We start from the raw sequence: 13,719 nt of genomic DNA, 5'->3' as shown, positions 1-13,719 counted from the left end.
CCCAACAACGCAATAGAAGCTCTCCTTCAACCTACACAATACAGAAGACTAAGACGAACTTGGCCAAACGATCTCCAGGAAAATTGAGGTGTAATCGATGGATTACAGCTCTTCAAGCCAACTTAGTACAATACAATAATTATTGTACATGACAGCAAATTAGCTTATAGAATGCAAATTCAGATTTCTAATGAATGATAAATAAATAAAAAAAAGCAGGGGCTGTTATTACAACGTGTTTACCATCAATGGCACCAACACAGTTCGGAAAGTTCCACGCATTCCAAAATGCATTGGCAATTCCGCAACATTTTTCATTTGTTGGAATGTGCATATACGATTCCAATAATTGTTGTATAATAAATTTGCATAAGTGCACAACAATGTTTTGCACGGTGCTTATTTCGAGGCGATAAGTGAAGGCTATAGATTTAAAAGAGTCTCCAGTAGCCAAGAATCTGAAAAGAAATTAAAGTTAAATTTAAAAATGGAATTGGGTCGATTTTATTTTAATTTAATTGTTTCCTTTTTCAGAAAAAGAGTGTACAAAACCCTGGAATGCTTTGAGGGACGGGTTTCGACGTTCAATTAAGAGGCAGAAGGAAACTAAAAGCGGGCAAGAATGTGTGCCTGTAAAAAAATGGAAATTTGAGGATGAGATGTCCTTTCTTCAACCATATTTAAAGGACAGGACTTCCATCACGTCCATAAATTGTGCAGAAGGGGAGACACATGATGAAGCTCCAGCGACATGGAAAGAATCCCAGAAAATAACCCGACATTTCCATATTTTTGTCTCAACAATCGGGTACGCCACTCTCCAACACACCAAAGTCCACTGCCCCATTGGTGCGCTTACCCACAGGGACGAAATCACGACAATTCCCAAAGAAACCTGAACCTCAAGAAACATCTTCGGCTATGATGATGAAATATCTACTGAATCAGAAGCAAGCAGATGACATCGAAACATTTTTTTCCAGTATGGCAGCAACTGTAAGAAAATTTCCACCACGCCAGAGGGCTATAGCAAAAGCACAAGTTTTTTCGGTCATTTCCAAATTAGAAATAGAATTAGTAACCCAACCATCACAACAGCCAGCGACGACACCCACTCCTTCTCCCGGCCCATCTACCTATAGCTACTCAAGTGACAGCTGGAGCTCTCAACCGTATGAGGAGAAACAAAATTCCCAAATAAATATGAATTTTCCTCAAGAATTTAACACGGCACAAGAACAAGCACTAAATACTGTGCAAACGTAGGACACACTTAAAGGTTATTATAATAATTTCTGATAACACTGTATTGCTACATAAGTAGAAATTAATAAAAGTAAACATACCTCAAGCAAAACGCTAGTTTTTCTTTAGGAGTTATTGCTTCCTTGAAAACCGTGTCTTCTTTAGTTATCATCACTTTGATTTTTTCCAACAACTCATTAAATTGATATTGAGATAAACGAAAATATTGAAAAAACTTTTCTTTATCATCCATTAGTTCTTTGTATAGAGTCCAGCATTCTCCTTCTGTCTTCCTTTTATTAAGCATTTTATGGACGGAAAAGCGCTTACGTTTACGTTTCTCACTATTTTGAATATTCTCTTCTTCTTCTAATAAAACTGATATAACACACAATTCNACGCTACGTGTATGAAACGATCGATGCAGGATGATATGAAAGCTCAGACAAATGTGCAGGAAACGCTACGTGTATGAAACGATCGATGCAGGATGATATGAAAGCTCACACAAATGTCGTGCAGGAAACGCTACATGTATGAAACGATCAATGCAGGATGATATGATTCATATCATCCTGCATTCAACGTTTCATACATGTAGCGTTTCCTGCACGACATTTGTCTGAGCTTTCATATCATCCTGCATCGATCGTTTCATACACGTAGCGTTTCCTGCACATTTGTCTGAGCTTTCATATCATCCTGCATCGATCGTTTCATACACGTAGCGTTTCCTGCACATTTGTCTGAGCTTTCATATCATCCTGCATCGATCGTTTCATACACGTAGCGTTTCCTGCACATTTGTCTGAGTTTTCATATCATCCTGCATCGATCGTTTCATACACGTGGCGTTTCCTGCACGATAAGCAAATCTTTACACTTGGTTTACATAGCGACGTAGCGTGAGCAAGAAGCTGACCTCATGGACCGAGTATTATAGCAAAGCTTTCAAAGGCTTCAAAAGTTTGCGGGAGGGAAGAAACCAACTGCAGAACAATTCGGGGTGCTGCATTCCTGCCTACAGCGTAGTTTTCACGTGCCACTAAAGCATGAAGGACAAGCTGTAGTCTTGAACTAAGAGCGGCGAATGGAATCGATAAGTCTGAAATTACGAGGTTCTGGAATGAAGTTAGACGATCTCAGAGAGGCTGTCTTCACTTCTGATACATCAAATGTAATAAAACACTTCAGTGAATAAAACCTGGCAGAACTGCGTTCGCTCAAATGTTTCTGAAGAAGTAATCCAAATGCAAGACGAGGAAAAAGAGAACAGTTTTCACTTGTCCGCAGCGGTGGGTTAGGGCCCCCATACACACACAGTTTGGCCTCCAGTTCGGCCTGCACAGTTGAAGACTGAAAGGCAAAACTGACGTGAGTGGTGCGGCCGGCCGGCCAATCGTTTGGACTGTTGGCCTCTGGGAATCCCGTCAGTTCTGCCTGCAGGGTCAGGACCGTAGCACGTGACGTGTGTGACTCAACATTATAGGCTGGAAGACCGTGATTGTGGCATGAAGCCTGCTGCTTTATCTGCGCGTATATGGGGAGGAAAGGGAGGGGGTAAACTGTCACAGTTTTGCCTGTAAGGTCGATCGGAAAGCCAAACTGTGTGTGTATGGGGGGCCTTACACCAGCACATAAGCCCTTAGGCACGTGACCACTGAACCGTGATTACCCTGTATGTTTTCGTATATAACACAACAGCGGGACACAATACACGATTCTCAGAAACTAGGGCTTACTTGTATACGTGCATCCACTTATCTATATATGAGTTTCTTTTTCACTANAATTTATTGAACTTTTCAAAGCAGAGGAATGTTTATGGAAGATTACATCAAAGGTCTATCACAATAGAAGCAAGAGGGATACGAGCTATGGGATTCTGGTTTCAAAAGTGAAAAACGTGGAGCCTAATGCGACACGAGACACTACTGTCAAAAAGATAAACAATTTACGTTGCGCATTTAGAAAGGAGCAGAAGGTGAACAAATCCAAAGTGTCGGGTGCTAGTGCTGATGACTTGTATACCCCTAAGTTGTGGTATTACAACCACCACCTTTTTTTGACTCATCAGGAAACGCCATACAGTTCGACCTCCAGTATGCAAGGAGAGGAAAGCGAGGTAAGTGATATTAAACATTAAGAGGTTATACAATATGTACAGTTCCTATTGAAGATGAGGACTGTACCCCTCTCCTCCCTCCCTCATAACCATGCACCCAACAGTCCAAATGAAGTCTTTACGTCAATTGGCAATGAAGTACAAGCCATAGTTATAAGTGATGTGTACGCAATGTATTACACAGATCGTAGTAAATTATTAGTTACTCTTTTGGTCATTGTGCTCGGAACCTCACAGAAATAAGTATCTTACATATACGCTTCCTGCCATGACACTTGTCCTGTTTTTTTTTCTTGGCACTACAGCCCCAGTGGGCCTAGGCCTGCCTCCATGAACTTCTCTGTTCACTTCGGTTTTTCTAGATCTTACACATTCGGTAGGACTCCTTGGGGGGGTGGTGATCAGCTCGTCGCAAGGCCTCTACCTGTACACAAACACAGAAAAACGCACACACAAACTAAACATCCATGCCCTGAGTGGGATTCGAACCCACGATCCCGGTTTCCAAGCAAGGGAAGACAGTACATGCCTTAGACCGCTCGGCTACCGTGACCGGCCACACTTGTCCTGTACCGTTAAAATATTCAAGAAATAGTTGCCTTGTTTGTTTTCTGGTTAATTATTGGTTTCAACGATTTCCCCGTTGAAGCGGACACCTGAATGATGGGTCAGCTCGCAGCCCAAAGGTAACAGTGGCAGTCCTCCATATCAAAACATTCTGGTGGCGTATACGTTTCAGGGGATGTTCTGCGTAGAAAACTGTGCAGTGCACAGCTAGCCATTACCATATCTCGAATGTTGCTAAGTTCAACGTTTCTGTTGGTTTTAAATACACCAAATCTTGCCACCAAAATACCGAAGAAATTTTCTATGATTTTGCGAGCACGTGAGAGTCTGTAGTTGAATATTCCCCTTTCTTCTTCAAGCTGTTTTAAACTGAAAGGTTTCAGGAAATCTTTTCTCAAGGTAAATGCTTCATCTCCAACGAAGACGTATGGTAGCTTTGTTCCACTGACATTGGATGATTCTGGTATTTTCAAAGATTCGCTTTTCAACTTTTCGTAGATAACAGTGCACTCTAAAACACCACCATCAGATACACGGCCATTTGTTCCGAAATTAAAATAAATTCATAATTTGAGTCTGCGACCCCTATAAGCACCTGGCTGTGGAATCCTTTGTAGTTGAAGAAGAACGAACCGGCACCTGGAGGTGGTGTTATCGAGATATGCTTGCCATCCACTGCACCGAGGCAATTGGGAAAATTCCATTTTCCTGCAAAACCTTTGGCAATTTCCTCCCAGTCGTTTTCGCAGGATGGAAACGAAAAAAATTAAAAAAGTTATACTACATATAGAAACTTTCCCATTAAAAATAAATATACTACATTCCTGATCACTAATATTCAGTATTAATTTTTTATTATGTATTTTTAGGCAGCTGATTTCACGGAGGACTCGAACGTGACTACTCATGACAGGGAATTGGATGTTTCTTTGAATTCACCCAGTCGGTCAACCTCAGACTGTGTTCCAGGCCGCGATACAACATCCCCGTATTTGCCAGACACAAATAATCTTTAAAAGGGCTAAGAAACCATCTCCATCCGACAATCTGTTGTCTCTTGTTAGTGACAAATTACAGGAGGTGAGGCACGAGGACCAGTTCGACATTGCAAGCAAAAATGTTGCTGCCAAATTGAGAATATTGTCGAAAGAGCATAGAAATTAATCAACGACATACTCTTCCATGCTGAGATGGAAACATTAACCACGAACTCAAAGGTGATTGTTAATGAGCAGCTAAGTGTTTCCGTCCCAGTAGGAGGTTCACAATACTATACTCCATCTGCGGGCGGGGATTCAGCACTTACAACTTTTTCCACTAATTTCCAACATTAATACATTTGTAACAACATCCGTTATGAAAATGCAATTATAATATATGACTTTTTAAAAAATAAATTTGCTCTTCAATATAAATGATGAATTTTATTTATGCTTACCTTGCAGCAGTCATTCAGTACTTTGTAAATAGCACGGCAAGTCTCTGGTATACTTTGTCCTAATGCTTGTGGAGAGATTACAGTTGTGAATTTCAGATCCTCATAACTCCTTCCTGTGGCCAAAAATCTTAAAGTAGCCGTGAGTCTCTCGTGAGGCGCTATGGCTTGCCGCATGTTGGTATCTTTTCTCTTATTCAGTGGACAAAACATCGACAGCAAACCACGGTTGGTACATTCATTCATTTTGAGGTAGTGTTGTGCCCGGACTTTTCAGGGAGTTTGATTTTTGATATTTTAAATTATTTTATTAATTTTAGGAAACATGATGTTGTATTTTACCGGCCTGTTGCACTGATTTTCGTCCATGATATGTATGCCGTGTCCGTCTTGTAGTGCACTCAATTTCACCCGCAGCCAAACAGGGAACACACATCACGAGACACGATATACACGGAGTATAAGAAGAACGACTCCCATAGTGGAGGAACCATGCGCGGGTTTGAATTGGGACATAATAAGATAAATATCTTAACAAGATTTTAGTGTATAAAAATTTATTATAATTGAGGAATATTTTAAAATAATTTTACAATGACATAATGGCAAGCAATGCAATATATTAACGTAAATGGAGCACCTGATGATGGCACTATAGTGCCGAAACATGTTGTGAAATAACAGGTGAAACTGAGTGCACTACAAGACGGACACTGCATACATATCATAGGAAACACGAAATCATTTTCGAGTTAGAAAGATGAATTTAACCATGGAAACGGAGACCGCTCCTGTTATTCATGATTATTCATTTCCGTTAGTAAGCCGCTCCCCAAGATGATGGAAGAATTATGAGGCAGTCAGGAAGGACCAAATACGGGCAAGTTGCTAGGACGGAAGGGAACTTAACCAATGCTAATCGACGATTCCCAACGCGTCCATGAGGACGGAAGTGCGCCCTCGTTTCCAGACGGTATAAGAACACTGGAACAACGGGTGGAGGCACGCGCGCTAAGGCTGGACGCCTGTCGTTTGACGCCGTCAGNACGGTATAATAACCCTGGAACATGGGACGGAAGGACGCGCGCTAAGGCTGGACACTTGTCGCTTGACGCCGTCAGTACAAACGTTACTGGAGCCCGCGGGGCACTACGCCGGGGTGCGAGGCGCACCGCTGAGACGAAGGGCGAGAGAGATGGGTCCATAGCTGCAGCCCTATAGACGGGGCGCGTTAGTACTTGCCGATGGTTGGTCACGAATTAAGGTTGTATTTCACTCAGGTTGGGATTAAGTAACTCAAGTATCATAATAGAAATCAGTTAGATTTAAGAGTGAACTTGTGTAAGTAAGAGAGTCCAGTTGTATCACTACGCTCAGGCGGGACACGCCAGACGGAGCCTGAGGCCGAAGGCAGGACGGCCACGGTCCTTAGTCCGACTGAGTTAGCGACTGGAACATCGGACACGGCATGAACATTTGTGTGATTATCTCTAACAGGCTAGATGACAGGCTAGGGAAACTAGAGAACTATATCACTTGCTGTATTACCAACCAGGTTTGTTTAGAATTAAGAAACTATGAATTCTTAGCATTGCAGATCAGGAGAGTAAGTTAAGGAAGTGCACTGTATGTAAAGAGAGAGATAAGGAGCACGAATATTATTCCGTACATGTTGTAACCACTTATATTCATATATATATACTCATATATCCAATGTGTTTGAGTAATTAAGAATGTTTTCGGTACTACTGCCACTGCTCCCTCACCCTTTCTGATCCGGCGGGAGATATCTACCGGTGACTACAGGGGAAGGTTAGGCAACCACCCCTGCGGCACAACAGTAGTTATGCCAATCTTTCGGATGAAATCTCAATTCTTGTAACAAATTAACGTGAGAAAAACGGTCTCGTTTCAATAACCAAATTTTGTCCACTTCCTGCGCTTTCTTTTTTGCTAGGATACTTGCGATGACTGCATGACAAAATGATTCAACTGGAGGCATTAAAAAAGATGAGGGACTGCCAAGAACCAAAGCGAACTTCTGATGTAACTATGTAGTGTGTGGTAAAATGTCTCTCAGTTTAAACTGCAGATGGAACTGAGTGTGTATGGCGGCCATTACATCTTCAGATACGATGGTTTCCCTCCCACAAGCCCCTTCCGATGTCCAGAAGAATTTACACATACATCACACGTCCCCGTCTCAGTACGTCTCTGTTGATATACTCTGTCTAGATGCTGTCTTGAAATATAATACGTTATTATGGGGACCGGTCAATATTTGTGATCCGAGGCATAAGTTATGCCGGATTAGGGACAGCTACGCACCAAGAGCACACAGCGTGGACGCCGCAATATTAAGGTAGCGTGAGTGCAGTGTGAGCGTACGTTCTCGAACGACGACGACGTGCATAAGTAGCATGAAATACATTGACGCATGAGCTGATGCAGTGCGGCGGTTTCAATCGATTAACAGTTGCCTGAGGATGGCCTTATGTGGCCGAAACATGACGCAACAGTAAAATAAGATATGATTTTAATGACATTTAGGAGATTTAAATGTGATTATAAGAACATTTTAAAATAAAAGTTGTGTTGCATTAGAGGCGGAAGCAACAGGAAGCTGAAATATAATTATTATTCAACAAGTAGTCAATAATCCCACTAGGAGGTCCTCGAAAATGCACTAATTTCTTCTCGACGTCTGTGAGTCCTTGCTTGGAAAGATACAGTTCTCTCCACATCGTGTATACGCGAGTGGCGAGACGGGCCTATCTGTGGTGGAGCCCAGGACACGTAGCGTGGTCTCGATGGGAGGCAAGCGACAGATTGCAGCATTATCATCCGCCGAAAGAAGTTCACTCGTCACAGCTGTCACCTGCATGAGCGCTGCAGGCCATTTCTTGTGTACCCAAGAGTCAACTTGAGAGCACAGCTCTTAGATAGGGTTTCTGCCGGCAAAACTGCAGCATGCCCCAAAGCATGTTGGGTATAGGCTAAAAGCTTCACACAATGTCTGCAACAGTTCCTCATCTATCTACGGTCAAATAAAGAGGACCCGGTGGGCCTCGTGGTCATAACGTGCACACATCGACTTTCTACATAGGAAGTTCGCTTCCACCTTCAGTTCACAATTAATGTTCGGGCAGGAATAACAAGCCTCCGCATACGACTTTACGAGCTACAACGCGAAGCTCTCGTATCATTTCAGTGTAATACCACAATAACGAGGGACGCTTACGATCTGAACAAAGTGTTGGAAGTAGAGCATTAGGTAAACTATCGCCATCTATGTTCTTCATTTCTGCTGTTCCGTTTCCGGTTCAGTTACATTGCTTGTATCGTGTTGAGAAGATCTCATAAACAGAGCTGTTCATGATATCCACTAGTTATTTATCAACCCTGCAATAATCCTATCACAAAGCAACAGAATACAACAATCACGCGACCAAGATATCTGAAGCAGTCAGCAGGACTACTCGGGTAAGGCTTGCTACCACTCAGTTCAACAACTTCTGCCTTCTCGTCTGCTGTCCAAAAACATAAAAATTAAAACATACAAAACCGTAATTTTGACTGCGGTACTGTATGATATGAAACTTGGTCTCTGACATTAAGGGAGGACCATAGACTGAGGGTGTTTGAGAAGAATATTTGAACCGAGAGATGAAGTGACAGGAGGTCTGAGAAAACTGCATAATGAGGGGCTTCATAACCTGTACTCTTCTCCAAGTATAATTAGAATGATCAAGTCAAGGAGGATGAGATGGGCAGGGCATGTAGCACGAATTTGGGAGAGAAGGAATGCATATAGGATATTGCTGGAAAAGCCGGAATCAAGAATACCACTGGGAAGACCAAGGCGGGTGGACAATATTAAAATGGATTCTAGAGAGAGAGGATTGGATGTTATGAATTGGATTGATCTGGCCAAGGACAGGGACCAGTGGAGGGCTTTTGTGAACATGGTAATGAACCTTCAGGTTCCATAAGATGCTGGGAAGCTCTTGGGTAGCTGCAGAATTGGCAGCTTCTCAAGAAGGGCTCAGCTCCTTGAGTGAGACTGAGTGATTCAGCAGGACCGTCACATGGGGGAGATTCAAGAATTTCGAACTTTACAAGCAGAAGTATCCGCACTTCGTCTAGGATATCTCAACGTACCGTACACTAGCGGCAACACCGGCAACTTGTGATGCAACTGTCACGTCCTCAATTTGCTACAGAGAGGACGAAGGAAGAAAAAGAGTCTGGAGAACTCCTTGGCTGGAGCCTGCGTCTGCGACGACGGGCCCTGGCATTCAATCAGCATGGCACGAGTCGACTGCAGCGACTCCGGCGTCCCTATTCCTGGGTAGGGATTTAAACCATCCCCTAGGGCTGAGGTGGGAATTGGCCGAATTAGACTTGGGTAAGGATGCGCGGAGCCTTCAGCAATTCTGGGAATCCGCTTTGAGCAATTTGAAAAGGGCTCGCGCCCAGGTGGCAGAGCGATACAATAAAGGCAGGAGACAGGCGGAGTTTAGGGTGGGCGACTTAGTCCTGTTGAGGTTGCACCGGTTGAGCTCAAGGTCGCAGCAGCGCTCCACAACAAGGCAGACGGGGATGGCACGTCACACCAGCTAGACGTGAATATAACATCAAACGAACTAATCAGAACAGAAGTGAAAGACGAAAAGAAACTTTGCGAGAAATAAGAGAAGGACTTGATGCAAAATTAGGAGTTGGACTCAAAGGGATAGAAGATGCTTTAAACCAAATAGAGGCCAACAAGACACTGACTGCGGTAATGATTTTAGTCACAACTAGAACTTTAGGGTTTTGCGCAGCTCAGATTTATTTTCAAGCTTCAGCGCAACGAAACCCTGTATTTTGTAACATTTGTTCATTTTATCGAGTAAACTTAGCCATGAGGCAAGATTGTACAACATTCGAGGGATCCAGGAAGCGCCAATCCAGAAGGTGGATGAGACGTATGAAGTGCCCATTGGTCCAGATTTTCATTTAGTGACACAAACAGTGAATGCTTATCCAGACCAAATTGGTAGAATGATAAAAGCAGCAGGCCCAGTTACCGAAGGGGAAGAATATTTTGTACCTGCACTTGTCCAGGAGCAGCGTGATCGTCACGGAAGATTTATTCCACAGTCAGAGAGAGTGGTTTTGTCACATCTACGAGAAACAGTAATATGCAGACGCCAGCATTAGTTAGAGATACATTTTATTACAATAACCCAATTCCTGGAGCCATTTGGCGGGTTATAGATGACAACATTCATGTATTAGTGAATGGCGATGAGATCATGCCACCAAACCACACATCAGATAATCTGAGAGACGACATTGATGATTACTCACGTATGCATACGTGGTTACAGAAGAATATTCCCAAATACGTTCGAACTGCCAGATTGACTCTTGGGTAGCTAGGCGATAGATAGATAGATAGATAGATAGATAGATATTTTTAAGGGTTTTGGATTGCCGGGCCAACAAAAACATTCCAACATGTCATACCGAGGACGCCCTCCGTTCAATCGTCCCTCCCGAAGCACGCGGGATGTGGTAGCAAGTGATTATAGATCACAATACACAGGATCTGCTGAAATGGCAGTAACACAACAAGACCAGGTTGTTAGGTTGGTACAACAATGAGGTGATTATTTGGTTAGTAAGCGTACTCTTCTTTCCGAGCAGGAGGGTATCCTAGTCCCGCCATCTACTCTCTATCCTAGGTTGGATGCAAATGGACATCTTCGGAAGACCCCCCCCCCGGAGCGTCATCAGTTCGTCAGCACATACGCCGCGGCGACCCACAACACGTGAAAGCTCTCCAGGCTCCGGTGCTGTTGTCCGCCTGGGCCCTTTATCGGACAGCGAGAGGCAGGAGCCAGTGAGGACCAATAACGTCTCGTCCGCCAGCCTTGGATGGACTGGACGTGTGTGGGTCGAAGACGCGCGTGCTGCCCGCGCCGAGTGCATGGTTGAGATATATGGGCGGCAGTACTGTGGACTCCTGGGCACTCGACGGTGTCAGGCATGTGGATGGCAAGATGAAGGGTGTGGAAGTGAGTAGAACCGCAATGGAGCCCGTTTTAGATAAGGGACTCCTACTCGTAGTAGGTGCCTCGGTAGGTCGGGCCGAAACTGAGTGAGCTGTGGAGGAATATGAGTGAGCATCTGAACTCTTGAGGGCGGCTCGGGGTGTCAGACAGTTGAAGAGAGTGCTCTTTGGTGAAGGGGGGGGGATAGTGAGCCGAGCATGGAATGGCTCGCTTAATGAGTGACGTCATGGCTTCCAGCCATACCTTCCGCGCTTTCACGATCCTAAGCTCACCCCCTCCTCTCCAAAAGACCACGTGATTTCCCCTTCTTTTCTACCCCTGTGTCTCGGGAGGAAGTATGTTGGAGAGCGAGGGCTCAGTCTGATAAGTGGATCCACTTGGGTAAGCACGTCTGGCGGACCAGCCAGGGATATTTTCTAAATTTCAGTTCAGAGGGGTCTTGTTTCAAAATTGCGTTTCGGCATACTCTGGGTCTGGCCACACGCTGGGGTTTACAGTCGCCAGCTATCGGGGGGATGGCGTGGCGGCGATACGAGAGTTAGTTTTTTACATAAATATATATATTATTTTCTTGAGGCCACCTGTGACTGAGGTTTACTTAGCCTGTATGATATAGACATGTAATTTCTTGATGCCGCCTGTGGCGGACTAGTTCAGTTTAGTTATTCTACGTATTTGTCTTGATGCCGCACGTGGGTAGGAAGGAAGTGACCTTGTATTCAAATGCCGCTGGGCCAGTGAAACTGGGCAGGTTGTCGAGCTGATGCCGCGAGATGCGGATTAATGTAGGGTGGAGGAACTCACCCAGGTTTATTCTATCTGCCCCACCNCGATACATTCACAGCAGAACCTTATACCAGGTTATCTACAGACCTGCCACATCACCCTGCATAATACCGAATTCCAAATCCTAAACATATACATGCCGATAAACACGATTCAAGCCACAGAAGTCACAAACATCCTAAAATCACATTTAGACAATATACCAACAGACAGACAGATCCTCATTGGAGGAGACTGGAACGTCACCTTAATGCCCCAAGACAGAGAAAACCACACGGAGAGACGAAAGGCACTAGCCCAACTAATAAGCAGAATACACGGAGCTGGTTCTGGAGACCCCGTAATTCATAAACTCCGAAGTGTGTTCCCCTCCCAGTATCCCCGGGACAAAGGTCTGATCTCGAGTGAGTCGTGGCATCTGTAGGTCGGCGGTCGGCTACACTACTTAAGGCTGGAGTAGAATTACCTGAATTACCGTTGGCAAATGTGGTCTTAGTGACAGCCTTTGGGAAGGGTTCCAAGAGAATTAGACGGCAGGCTTTGATAGAATTTGCTATAGGTGTTGATACATTTGTAGGGAGTTTTCATAACACCCCAACTCGCTAATAAATCCATAATAGGTTGCCAGTTATTAAAGAAAAATGGCATTAGTCTAAACTTCGCCAAGGAAAGTTTTAGTTACGCCAGAGATGGCGAATTAAGGGAACATTTGTTCAGTCACCAGTCAGGATTACAGGAAGTAGAGAGTAGTCACCGAAGTGTGGCACAAAATCCTTTCCGTAAACATCCAACGTCCAGAGGCCAAGGGCCTGATTGGATCAATTGGTTGATCAATTCAGATTCTGATTTACTGCGAGAGCGTCGGAGTTCTTCGGATGGGACTTGAAAAGATTGTCTGTTTGTTTAGGTGTACTTTCTTACTGGTACATAACTTGTGAGATTGTCTGTTTGAGTAGGAGTGAGATTGGTTCGGGAGACGTTTACGGAAGGAGTTTGAGCGGTCCCAGGTGACCATAATCTTGAGTGTTCGTCTGTAGCCACCTAGTTACTATTCTGTTACCAGCGCATAGCGCGTGGCTAGTGCATCGGTGGCGGTGGCCGTCCCGTCTGCAACGGACAAAATGGCGGAGCCGACATCGTGTGAAACACGGTGGAACGCAATCGTGGCTTCGTTTGCGAGGAACCACGTGCACTTAAGAATCAGTAATCCTGACTGCCAGGAAGACATCGATCTACTGGGGAAAGGATTACAAACGATTGGACAGCTTATCCATACATCGCCCTCAACAAACGGAAACGGCGTAATATGGAACAAGCTTATATCAAAATCCGAGGCAGAGAGGACAGTGCTGTGTAAGCACCTTGAGGGCAAGACGCTCTTTACAGCCATGCTGCGCCTCTATGCTGCCATCCACAGGGAGATGCGAGAGTCTCTCCTGCTGGAAGGAAAAGAAGATTCAGCCGAGGATTTTCGCGAACAAAGGAGACGTAAGCGAAAC

This window comes from Cryptotermes secundus, unplaced genomic scaffold, assembly GCF_002891405.2.
Source record: "Cryptotermes secundus unplaced genomic scaffold, Csec_1.0 scaffold593, whole genome shotgun sequence".
Taxonomy (NCBI): domain Eukaryota; kingdom Metazoa; phylum Arthropoda; class Insecta; order Blattodea; family Kalotermitidae; genus Cryptotermes; species Cryptotermes secundus.
The sequence above is the reverse complement of the archived record's forward strand: the minus strand, read 5'-3'. Positions refer to the sequence as shown.